The sequence below is a fragment of the Falco punctatus genome, assembly GCF_963210335.1.
Source record: "Falco punctatus genome assembly, chromosome: 3".
NCBI classification, from domain to species: Eukaryota; Metazoa; Chordata; class Aves; order Falconiformes; family Falconidae; genus Falco; species Falco punctatus.
The window spans coordinates 28,089,426-28,102,989 of record NC_137582.1 but is presented as its reverse complement, the minus strand read 5'-3'; the positions used below and the strand labels follow the sequence as shown (position 1 = coordinate 28,102,989).

Sequence of the window (13,564 nt, the reverse complement as noted above, 5' to 3'; positions counted from 1 at the left end):
TTCCTCAAAAATGAAGCCCTGAGATCTCTTAAAGTCAACAGTGAGTTTGGCAGAGCTGATCATAACACATCTTCCTCAATAGCCTCAAATCTATTTACGAAACGGTTAATTCAGTTCTAGAGCATTTCTTCAAAGAAGGTAAATATTATCTCTATCATAGAGATTATAAAGTTTTAATGAAATCTCTCAGTCACAAAGGAAATATATGGGACACAGATTAAGTAATTAACCTGAGATCACGAAACTCATGGCACTTTATTCAACTATAAACCCATTCTTTCCTGTTAATAAATGATCAAGTCTACTTTGGATGCATTAATAATTGTTAGTGAAAAACATCTCCTAGCAAGCCCTAGAATCTTTCATCATCTCTTTTTCTATCTTGGAGTGTTTTATTTCTTTTTTCCTGTTTTTTGCATACAGTGCCAAAGTACTACGGCACTGTTCTACTGTTAAATTCCCTTTTCCCTTACTTGGAAAATAATTTATATGCTTCTCCACCACTCCTTGATGGACTTTGGCATTAATAGCATCACCTTCAGCTGATTATTTTTTTTTCCCTCCTTTCTCTGTTAAAGGCAGGGACCACAACAATTTCAAAAGCTCGCATTTCAGTACCATTTAAGCAAACAATGTAAATACAGAGTAACTACACACTACGGTCATAAGCAAGAACCAAATTTGCCCAGTTTTAGGAACTTCAGCAACAAATGAGAAACAAAAATACCTTTGTCATAGAGTATCAGTAATACTCCACTATTTGGGCACTCAAGAGACCAATGTGTTACAGTCCAGTTAGAGCATATAGAAAGACTTCAATAAAAACAACTATAAAGGGAATTAAGGGTAGGAGAGAAAAAAAAAGAAGCATCACTCACCCCAAAAGGCTGTCAGAACATTTCATTTCAGCATTTCTAGAATCTAATGACCAATTTTATTAATTACAAAGCCATCTTGACTTGATTCAAAATGGTAATTTCTGCTTAATATTTTATTTCTAAATTATGGAAAGGGAATAAGTTATTAAAATGGAAACAAATACTTTAATTTAGATTGAGTGATTTAGTTCATATCAGTCCAAAGTGATCTCTTTCAGGTTTTTCTTCTGTTGAAAAGTAATAAAAAGAAAAAATAATTCTCTCTACATTGGAAAGGAATTACATTTTCCAGATTGCAGCATTTTGGTTTTCATTGGGGTGAGGTGGAAGGCAGCAACTCCAAAACCATAAATCCATTACTGACTAAAATGCTCAGGTCCCCAGACACCTTGCACCTCTTTCTTTTGTTTCAGGGAAGCCCTTCATGTTGCCTCAAGACAGATTATTTATTTCTCTCTTACCCTTTTGCAAAGGTTGATCCTCTCAGCCCAGCTGCAGCAACAACCCCAGAGGTAGCAGCAATACCTCCAGACAGCACAACCACCCAGCAGGCAGCCCAGCACACACCTAGCAAATTTGTGATTCTTCTCCAGAGCCTGTGGGATCAGGCTGTCACACAAGTCTTGCATCCAGCCACAAGTCACTCACTGCTTCCATTTGAAGAAAACACAGGTGAGGAGGAACATTGTAGTCAAGTCCAACCCAGTTGGCCTCACATGAGACACCAGTTACTGCAGCACAAACAAACTAGTAGGCTGCAACAAGACTTACCATCAGTCAGATTCTATTACCTATGCTATTTTTCCTTCCTCCAGAGACAAGACCATACTACCCCTCCACCATCCAACCCCCACCCTCAGTGCTATTTAACCACTTAGCGGGAACGAGCTACAGCTGCACATCATCCATGTCAATCAACCCACTGCCTCTGAGGCAAGGCCACAGCTGCATGTTATCAATGCTAACCAACCCACTGCCTTCAGTCCTCTACAGAGGGAGGAGAGCCCCCTGGATCTCCCCCTGCTGAGCACCACCCCTCACCACCTCAGTGGTCTGGGGGTCTGGGAGCTTCAGGCAAATCCTCCACAGAGTCACTGCTTTCTTCCTTGGCAAACAGTTTATTTCCACTTTCCTGCCCATGGTTTTTCCTTTCCTTCTCCCTCTCAGCCTGGATTTTTCTCTCCTATAAAATCCAGCTACCTCCAGACCTATCCCTGATCCCATCCTTCCACCAGTTGACTTTCCCCAAAGCTCGGGTTTTTAGTTTTGCTTTTCAAGTTTGCCTATGGCAATAGACATTTCTTTTCCCAGAGGGTACAGGGACAGAGGCTTGTGCTCCAGTGGAGTGTAAGAGGGTAAAACCTACAGGTGCAAGAGTGTCTGCTAACACCCTGTGTGGGTTTCAGTTCTTGCATAAGCAAAACCAGAGACACAGCAGGACTCTGCGGCTATGTCCACTCCCCGAAACGGGGTCTGGCTGCCTGTGCCCACGGGCAGCTCTGGTGTGGTGCAGCTGTAACCTGGGATCAGCCGTGGGGAAGGAGATGCATGAGAAGGGGCTGCAATGAGCCCTCTCGGGGCCTCCACCCCTCACCTGGGAGATGCTTTTCAGCTCAGGCTCTCAACCTTGGTCCCTGCCTGAGCCATGCCACTACCTCTCCAGGTCCTTCTCTGACCTGGGTCCATAGGCTCAGCTCTCCATCTGCCTCGACCCCAGTCAAACCCTCAGCCCTGCCTCCGCCCAGGCAAGCCTCTATAAAATCTAAAATTCCTACACCAATCATGCCAAATTAAGACCTATAGACAAGTCTCCATGGTAACTGTATGTAAAACAATTATTAGAGATACCTCTAGCCATGCTTCTATACCTAGAAGCAGCAGTTTGCTTCTCTCACGTTTAATCCAATCACTAGCAGATTAATAATATGCAAAAGAAAGAAAAAATCATTGGAAAGGTTGTAAATGCAAACACCCTTCCAGAAAAAATAGCATGGAGGGAGAAATCACATCACCGGTGTGTGTATTTTTATGAAAATATGCAAGCTTGGAGCAACTCTTAGCCCCATGTATTTTTTTAAAAGATGCACTCGTTACTTATCATTACATAACTCACAATTAGAGGAAAAGTGCTTCCAAAGTCTAATTCCTTCCTTGCATAAGTGACCTATTTCAATCAGTTTATTTACTTGTTGAAAGAGTACCTGTCATCTTAGCACATTTCCTATTGCCCTCTTCTTACAGGAAGCTAAGGATCATGCATGTTTTTCTAAATTAACATGCTGTAATCTGCTAGCTTTTCAAAAAATCATATACTACATTAGGCCTTATTAGATAAGAAATTTGTTTTCCTCCCACCGCATTCATCCTGCCAACGAACATCAAGGGACTGCAGCATCCCTGACACTCAGTGATAAATCAGGGTTAGACATAAGTGATATTCCACTGAAACTGCACGAGGAAGTTTAACCCAGGAGCATCTCATTACTCAGAGCAGACATAGCCCAGGATACTGGGATATAATGTCCTGATTAAAGACAATCTGGGACCTCGGTACCAATTTCCATTTAATGCTACCCAATAACAAGATCCATGAGGTATGTAGCAAGAGACAAATAATCTTCCTGTAGGGTATAGCAACTGGTTTAGCTTGGTAATTAAATTATTTCCTATGTATTGTTTGGCGGAATGTTTTGGGATACTTGAAGGGCAAATAGCTCTACTTGAAGTGCACTCTCATTGTTTACAAGGCACTTTCCTAAGTATTGGAAAAGAGTGAACAAACATTGACAAATAAAACCCCAATAGAAGCCCAAAGAAGGTTGTTATGCTGGGAGGCATCTGAAATGCAGAAAAAAGTTAAGATTATTTCTGATGGGTTTGGGGTGTTTGGTTGTGTTTTTTTTTAATTAAATGGCTGTAATTCTGGGAATCAATCTTAAAAAAATTACATTAACCTCCAAGGCTGTGAAACCCATCCACAACCACTGGCTTCAACTGGATTTTTGTTCAATGGTAGCTCCAGATTTCATGGCTGTTCTTGACACTATAAATCATAGGCACAGAGGATCTGCATTTCTGAAAACCATATCATGTCATCTGACATCCAACAGCTGGAATTCAGGGGTAATTTTGAAAAGCCAACCCTAAGACAACCTGCAGAAGGTCACGCAGGAGCACAGTGGCAGGAGCTGGGGGCCCTGGGTGGCAGGCAATGCTCACAGGTCATTCTCGACGGCCCAGGGCATGAAAACACAGGCACACAAGGACATGATGGAAATATGACTGCATAGGAGCTCCCACACAAATGCAAAGTGTGTGCTTCCACTGACCCACAAATAACTTCTTGAAGTCACTCTTCTAACCAAGGTAAAGAAATGGGAAAATGCACTGATGTTGTTTATAACTCCTGCTGGTACACTTGCAAACATACATTTTCACTTGCAAAATACATTGTTTGCATCATAAAAAGCACTCCTTTAATGAAGCACTTTCTTAATATATCTCCTTGTACTGACATGTTACTTTAAGCTCTCTTGTTTCCTCACTTTAATTACTTCCGCTTAAGGAGCTTTGCTTGCAGAAATTCTGTTGGACCCCTTGACTACAATATTAGTGAACTCGAAGTCTGTGGTTCATAGCTGCACTGTCTGGGTATTGAAGCAGCGTGTTAGTGTCACTGCTGTTTGCAGCAACAAACACACGACATCATCTGTACAGCACTAGAAGTATTTCTCTATTCCTGCTTATATCAGCTCCTCTCTTCCATCCACTTGCCCTCTGCCCTCCACATTATTGCTCTACAGCTCAGCTCCTCTTCTGCTAAAGCATCTCTCTACAGATCTCTTCCTTTCATGAGAACAGTTATCCCTGGCAGCACCTTAAAGGTCTGGCTCTAAGTCAGGCACCTCCATGGAGTGTCGTGTAAGATGTAGTGACAAAAAGCAGCAAGATAAATAATTGGAAGCATTTCTTTGATTACTTCACTGCTAGCACAGCTATGATTTTTCTGCTGCAGTATTACACACTTGCATTTCTGAAAACTCATCTGTGTATGTGCCTGCAAAACCTAACCTGTGCCCATACTCCTTCACACCCCTCGGTGTGGGAACTAATGGCAGAGTGTATGAGAGGAACCATGGCAAAACTGAGAGTCTGGGCATGTGGTACCAGACTGCACCAAAACTGAGAGGCACTGCTGCTCCTGCAGTGTCAGTGCCTTCAGCCCAATTCCCACCCATCTGCAGCACCCCCTCTCTTCCCACATTTTTTTATTTTGCCCCAATGAGCACAGACTCATTTGTGGGGGCAGTGGGGAAGAAGACCCAGAGAGGACCTTCTGCTCTGTCCTCCCCAGAAGTGCACCAGGGCAAAGGAGAGCTGCTGGGCAGGAAGGACCAGTAGGTTTGAAGGTCTCAAGAGGACAGTGGATGAGGTACACTGCTGCCATGGTCCTGCAGCCTTTGAGTAAGGGTTGACGGAGGGAGGTAGTCCCAGCATCTCCAAAACCATCTTGCATTGCATCCTCCGTTCCAGAAGTAGGCAGAAGCACAGAACAGCAAGAAGCAGTTTGGAAGTGGGGAGAGAAGGGAGGACAGAAAAGATCCCTGTCACTTTTCCACCGTTGAGGTTTAACCCCAGCTGGCAACTAAGTACCACACAGCTGCTTCCTCACTCCCCGCAGATACCCTAGTGGGATGGGGAGGAGAATCAGAAAAAAGGCAAAACTTGTGAGCTAAGAAAATTTAATAATTTAAATAAAATATAATATTATAATAATAACAACAGTAATAATTATAATAACAGCAACAATAATAATAATAATGAAAAGAAGAGAGGAAAAGAGAGGAATAAAATCCAATGGGGAAAAAAAACCCCAAGTGATGCCAAATACAGTTGCTTACCACCCTCTGACCAATGCCCAGCTGGCCCACCAGCAGCCACCAGCAGCTTCCAGTCAACTCCCGCCAGATTATACACTGAGAATGATGTTCTGTGGTATGGAACATCCCTGTGGCTAGTTTGGGTCAGCTGTCCTGGCTCTGCTCCCTCCTGGCTTCTGGTGCACCCGCTCACTGGCAGAGCATGGGGAACGGAAAAGTCCTTGATGCAGAGCAAGCACTACTCAGCAACAACTGAAACACCAGGGTGTTATCAACATTGTTCTCATACTAAATCCAAAACACAGCACTGCACCAGCTACTAGGAAGAAAATTAACTCTATCCCAGCCAAGGGCAGGACATCCAACACATACCTGTAACCCTATTGAACTTCCTAATCCAAATGCTTTCACCAAACGGAGGAACTTGTTGGTGTAACAGTACCTTTCTCTTTTTCTCCTGTTTCTTTTTTTTCCCTTTCTCCTCACATCACTATCCTTAACGACCTGAAGGCTTTCTAATGCTCGTGAATGCAAATCCCACCACTTGGCCCAACCAGTGGACTACCCCCAGCTGAGGAACTCCAGCTGCTGCATCTTTTCACAGAGGTGTCCTTCCTAGGATGCATTTCAAGTACACGGCATCTCATTGTTCTGTAAATACTGCAATGGCCATTTTAAAAGAAAAAGAAGAGGGAAAAGGCTGCAGTATAATTAGAGAGAGATACCACCAACCAAGGAGCACTGATAATAGGGAAGGGTGCCATGTATCAGATTCAGATTATGACCCTCACTACACTGGAGAGCTGATATTTTTCTGTTTGCCCTAGTTCTGCATGTTAAACTGTTTCAATGCGGAGCAAACTGTTCTCCTAAATTATATGATCCTCTGCAAAATTCAAAAACCTAAGAAAATCAGGAAAAAAGACCCTCATCAAAGAGTTCAATGATGTGGCAAAAGCATTTTTAAAAAATAAATAAAACTGGCAGTTCTGTGGAAAATTATTTATTATTTCTAACATTCACCCTTCTGCTGGTTCTATCACCAAGTGCAGATACAGGTAGGTATTTAAGAGGAAATTGGCTCCCATTTTGTGACGGAACAGCAGCCATTAAAATTTTTCAGTTATGTTTTAATCCACAAAATGCACAGGCTTCTGTTTCACCAGTTACAATGCCACAAAGCTGTAATTAATATATGCCAACTGTATATTTGCAAAGGTATAGCCAATGCAGAGAAATGTATGTAAGTCACAAAATCTGGACAGACCATTTTCATTCTTATCGGTAGTTAATTAAACATAAATCAAGCCATTAAAAGAACTGCCAGCCCATTCTACCCTGGCCATGTTCTGTTTCTTTTTAAATATTTGAAAGGCAACATTCTCCTTAAAAGACTTATTTTAGAAATAAAAGCCAAACTAATTTCTTAGCTGTCTTGACATGTTGATGACAGCTCCATAAACCTGTGTAATTATAGAAAATTGAGTTCTGATGTTTGATCCTGAACATACCACTGCAAAGAAGTATTAAGGAACAGTTTTTGAAAGCTCAGTTGCAGTGGCTGGTGGACACGTATTCATCACACTTTTGCTTCACAAGCCACCAAAAATCAAACCTGAGGATATTCCCCGGGGGCATCATTCAGAGGAGCAGTCCAGACCACCCCCTTGTGGAATGACCCTTCAAGGTGCACACACACGCGTGCCGTTGCACGCGGGCAGATCTGAGTTTATAGCCTGTGCACTTCCATGGCTGCCAGCAAACAGGTTGGTGCCACAACACACGGTAAGAGCTGGAGAAGTACTGCTCTCATTGGGCATATAACACAGCCCAGTGCATCCCAGTAAACACAGGCAAGTGCATAAAATGTGAGTTGATCTCCAATTTGGGCAAACCTCTGTTTTGATGAAAATGAAATTGATATGAATAGTTTACTGTTCTGGAGATGTATAAAATGATAGCCTGTTTTCCCATAGCGTTTAGGAAAATCTAATCTCTTTCAATACAAGAAATCAGGGAGTTAATTGAACCCATCCTTCACTCCACAGTGAAAGTTATAACAGACCTTAATGTTAAATAAATGTACTGAGAATAGCCAATCTTTGACTTTGGACAGCATTCCTCCTGTAATTTAATTGTGTCCTAACGTAATCAGGTTACTTTCTGTCTCTTACTGAGACTTTAAGGACAACAAGCACCCCTTCAGTAGCAGGGTTGCAGTGCTGGATCTATTTCACTCACAGAAATAGGCAAAATCCCATTTTGGCTGACAGTGATGGGGTGTCTAACCTTTCTTCTCCTCCGCATGCCGAGAGCACTGCCAGGGCTGTGCCAGTGCTGCCTGCAGCTGCCTGGGGCCGGTGGACAGCACTGCTGAGGTCAGTGTTATTTCTGGGGTCCGTCCTCAGACGCTGGAGAAAGTCAATTCCACCCAACTCTCCTTCAGAAGCATCTTCTGGAGAGCAAGTTCACAGCATGCAGCATTGAAAAGATGGTGTACAGGAGAGCCACTGCAGTGCCAAAATGTTACAGACCGACTTGCTAAGTAGATGTGAAAGATCTCTGCCAGGAGACTTAGATCTTCAGAGACTGTCCTAAAATGAACTTGAGAGAATCTTCTACAGTACTTTAATACTAACAGGATTTATACGTTTATTTAAAAAAACCCTTCCGCATGAAAAATCCCCAGTGCTTTAGGGACTGCATGTCAAGAAACCATCCTCCAGCTCCTAGGTCTCAGCCTCATCGCTGAGAAAAGAGTTTTGCAGGGATCCAGACAATAATCCCAGCACAAAATGGGGTTGTTTTACTTTTTTCCATGGGAACAATAAGGGGAGAAAGAAAAAGTATTTGAGAAGGAGAGGACGAGTGCTGGAAAGCAACAATAGATGCCATTTTAAGCAGAATTCAAAGGAATAAATAACATAAACACTAAGCAGATTACCTATGTTGGTAGAGATAGATGAGGTATGTTTATAGGAACACAGAAAATGGAATATGCCATCGTAAGAATGTTTTTTCCTTGGGTGTTAAAAATAGTAAGTACTGTCTCTTCGTGGCAACAGGAACTGTATATGCTCAGCATTCCTGACAATCCAACAGACACGCAGAACCCTGAACAGCACAGATCTTTTCCATCATACTTTTCTACTCCATCTGCCCTTCCTTCCCCCACCACGGATATTTGGTGACGTATTTTATGGCACAGAAGAGCCCAAACATCCCCCTAGCAGAGACCAGGCTTTCCTTTGGCCCCATCTCACAGTTCCCATCCCCAGCACTGCCAGCTCCTGCAGGGCTATCCCAGTTTGCAAACAGAGGCAGGGGCTCCCAGGCAGCTATAAGCCACCACAGCCATTTTATATTAAGTCCTGTAGGTGCCTGCAGAGCATCTCTCAAGCCTTACAAATATAATCACGCTCCTACAGAATGCAATGGCTTCTAAAATGTTCAGTGGGCTCTCAGTGTAAATACCTTCACCTTGGGTTGGACACGCACTGCCATGCACCACGTTGTATTTATAGCAGTACAGGGGTGAGAGAGCCCTGACACACACCATTTCTCCAAAACACCATTGATCAAGGAAGGATAGACATTTTTTTTTACTTCCCCCCCCCCCCCCCAAAAAAAAAGATAAGTGAATCCTTTGCTCCACCAGTTATGGCTATTCCTATTTCTCAGGTAGCCACCATACCTTCACCGTGAACTTCACCACATCCAGCTTCCTTGTGTCTGCCACTGCTCAGGTCAGCCTCGTGTCAGTTGTGGCCAGTCCAGGTTTGGGACTGAACATACCACTTCTCTACAGACACAGTCCACATGAATCCTATTTATAAAAGGCATCAGGGATTCCGAAGAAACCAACAACATCTCTGCTTCAACACAGATTTCCTCTTTTAATAGAGACTGAACAGAACCTCTCTTTCTCAGAGGCCAGTAGCAGACACAACGGTAAAAAAATCTACCTTTGTCAAGGAAAGAAAGGTCACCAGTCCAGACCTGCACCCCTGGAAGAAGTGCCAGGCACAAAGACCAACTGCCATATGATTATGATAAGCCCCAGTGTCTCCTTCAAAACTGTTTTACATGAACAAGTAAAAGAAATACAGTATAGTTGGGAAGGAAGGGATAGGGCAAAGAAAAACAAACAGGTAAAACAAGGTTTTAAAGAAGAGAAGAAGGTGGCAGCTTCCATTGTCAGTTCAAAGCTTCCCTCTAAGACTATTTGCCTACCTTATGTAAAAGGCATCTGAAAAAGTTCAAGTTTCCACAATGATCCCTACAGATATAATTCTTGCCTAGCTGCAGAAGCAGTTTAAAGCTTCTTTCAGTCTGTTCATTTCCCTGAACTAGATCCAGATTAAAAGCAATCCCTCTAAAGAAAAAGAAAACCCAAGTACCTGTTAAATCTATTCCCTCCAATAAATCTCCATATCTGTATCAGGTGTCCTCAGCTTCTATAATCCCTGTACCTCTGCCTGCCATTCAATAATTTTTTTAAATAGTAACTTCCTAAGAGATTAAATGAAGATTAATCCTTTGGCCTGTATTCCTCTGTGCAGAAATGATACATGTCTGATTCTCTCTTGAGGGTGAACGGAGGTCGAACCAATCATAACTGATCCTCTGCACGTTTAAATCATACAAAGACGACTCTTTCATATTTGCTAATTGCACCTGCTGATACCCTGTGTAAGTCACCTGAAGAAAAGCTACCAAATGCTTTAAATCTATTGAACCAGGCAGCCTTGTCTCACTGCACAGGATGGTTTCCAGTGATGTGCAATGCGGCAGCTGCAGGTAAGCAGCAGCATATCACACTGCACCTGCCCAGGGACCATCCAGGCAGAGATGCTGCCTTTGCTCCTGCTTAGCACCTAGCAGTAATCTGTCTTGCTATAAAAATTCCTCAGCTTATTCTACAGAGGCCTTTTTACCTAGTCTGTTGGCTAACCTTCTAAAAAAAAAAGGCCATGGTGGAGCTGGTAATAACTTGGAACAGCTTTTTAACCGCAAAAAACATTGCAGAAATTAAACAATTTAGGCTCCTTTAAAAATTCCACGTTCTTCCATGGTAAGCATTCTTATATTTATTATTCTTGCATTTGAATGTGATACTTGATTATTTGAAATTGCCTGAACAAAACCAATGCCAGAATAGCTCAGCTCAGTGTTCTTTTCTCACAAATAAATAGTATTTAGATATTTGCTGCTTCATTCACCCAGTGGATCCAGGAGTCTGTAAACAACAAATTATTTTAGAACACTGCACAACTGCTATTATTTTGTCTCATTGGTCCGCATACCAGTTAAATTGTCCTTATCCCGAGCAGCAAGCTTTAAAAACTTGGGCTGCCGTGTACTCAAAAATATAGAGATTTCTTTTAATTAGCCGTGACATACCCAGCAGTGTCTGTCTGCTGGCATGGAGCAAGCTGCCTAGCAACAATGCAAAAAAATCCTCCAATAACCCCCACTGGATCACAAAGAGTCTGTTAAAAATGGTAATCTCTCTCATAGAAAAGTAGAGATGGTTTCAATTAAGGGCAGCAATTCTCAACTTGTTATTTATACGCAGTGAGCTAAAATAACATTCATAAAGTATAAATACAATGTGAAAAGGCCATGCATAATTACTTAAAACTTTAATTTGCAGTACGTAATTTGCTATTCCATCTGTAAGCCTTTTGTTTTGTTTAATGGCAAAAACATTCCAGCTAGGTCAGACCTACACTGGAGTTTATACAGTGTAGAAATCTCAGCAAACAGGGCTGGAACAGGCTCAAGGAATCATTAGTCCATCCCTAAGCATCAAGTCAGAATAATTTATATCTAAACCATTCCAGATCAATAAGACTTTACTTGTTTCACAAAACCTCTAAATCCAAACAGTAGACAATCTCCCTTGGCACTCCGCTCAGTTGCCCGGCTCTCCCAACAATTAGAAAACATTGGGAATTCTCTAACCTAAACCTCCCTTGCTCCAATCCTGCTTGTTGTAACAGAGCAGCCATAAAGAACAATAAACATTTTTTTAGCAATTTCTGACGTACTTGAAAATGGCTACCATGTGTCAGTCTTCTGTTGAGTAAACAACTCCAGCTTTTCTCAGGCTTTCCTTATATAGCTCATACATTGTTACTGAATTGCTTCCTATCTCTTCTGGATTACTTCTCCCACTCCTTACACTCCCTTTTGCCTTGCATATTGAGTAAACACATGCTCTCAGTCCAAGTCAGCAGTGATAGCTCTAGGTCTGCGGCCATCCCTTCCCCAGGCACTGCAGGACCCAGGTGACCTTTCTCTTTCTTTTCCTGTCCTTTTCTGGCTTCACCTGGCTCTTGTGGATGATGCTGTTCATGCCACTGAGCAGTGACCACCATTGGCCTTGCTACAGAAAACTTGGAGCTAGACAGAGGTGCACACGCGAAGTTGACCCTCCCCTTGTGCCAAGACCCCACTTCACCCCAGCAAAGGGAAAACGTGAGGCTGGAGGCAATAAGCCCCTGGGCTGGCTCTCGCCTCCAGCCCTGCAGCCCCACCTGGTCAGGCAACAAAATGTGCCCAAACCAACAGCATTACGGCTGGCTTTACGTGCACTCTGGCCAGCTTATCCTCCGGGTAACAGAGCATCGCTTCTTTGCAGGTGGAGCCCTGGGCTCCAGATAGGACATGACCCTCCCACCTCGGCCCAACACAAAGCACCAGGAGACCATGATGGCCCTTGGCTGCCCTTGGCAGTGACGGCTATAGGCAGGAGCACCCAAAAGCCTTACAGCTTATCCCACCTTGATTATAAGGGAAAATCCACCATCTCTCTTTCAAACTAATTTTGCTTTCCCCAAAGGACTAACTCATTAAAGAATCACAATTGAAAGCCTTTAGGGATTGCATCCTTGCAAAACAAAGTCCCTAGTCCTTTCTCAGGAACAATGAATTGTGCTTTTTTTTGATGAAACAATAAAAGGACTCAGAGTCATCCAGTGGATTAGCACAAACGTTTATCCTAACTTGGCAGAGATACAAGCAATGAGGAAAAGAGTCCAAGAAAGGAATAAATAATAGATAACCTCAGTACCTGGGGTCAAAACACTGGGAAAACATTCCCTGCACAACACAAGCTGTGAAATCCCATCTTTTGAAACATATACTTCCAAATTCAGAATGAAATGCCAAAGGAGCAACTTTGCTTTTGACCAGATGTTTGCATTTTGTTGATATTTTTAACAATTACCTGACAACACTTAATCCAGTGCTTTGAAAAGGGGTATCACTATGTGAAGTTTTGCTATTGGTATAATTATGAGTAGACTTCACTGCAGGGTTTGGTAAATCAGGGTCCTCCTAGCTCGTACACAGCATGTGCATAGCTACTCTGCAGCTGTAAAGTCTGCATTATCACATGAGAAGTTAACTTTTTTATCACATGAGAAGTTAACTTTTTTATATATATCCTGATTTATCAGGGGTTCTTCTGAAACATGCAGAATACACATACATATATATTATTTTTTATATTTTTTTGTCACATTAAGTAGTCAGTTTTCACCCCAAAAAAATTCTACTAGAATTTTCACTTTTCAGCAGTTTTCCGTTTTGGTTATTAAAGTGACTGATTTCTTACCTTATTAGTTTTTATTCCTCTGTTCTTCTTGCTGGGAGTGGAGTTTTGACTGTGGCTGGCTCTAGAAGCAATGAAAAAATGTGATCATCCTCAAAGGTCTCAGTCAATTGCTCTGCGACTCACACTAATCAATCAAGTCCAAACCTTTAAATTTGACTACAAAAGGCAAATCTTTCCTACCT

General features: G+C 42.4%; 1 long non-coding RNA gene across 1 annotated transcript in view; it reads right to left on the bottom strand.

Moving 5' to 3' along the window:
• The window catches only part of LOC308059958, a 54,405-nt gene extending 41,230 nt beyond the window's left edge, over window positions 1–13,175 (bottom strand). The window contains exon 1 of the long non-coding RNA XR_013926535.1: window positions 1,340–13,175. This is a non-coding gene — a long non-coding RNA (uncharacterized lncRNA). The remainder of the gene's footprint in view (window positions 1–1,339) is intronic.
• Window positions 13,176–13,564: the final 389 nt, after the last annotated feature.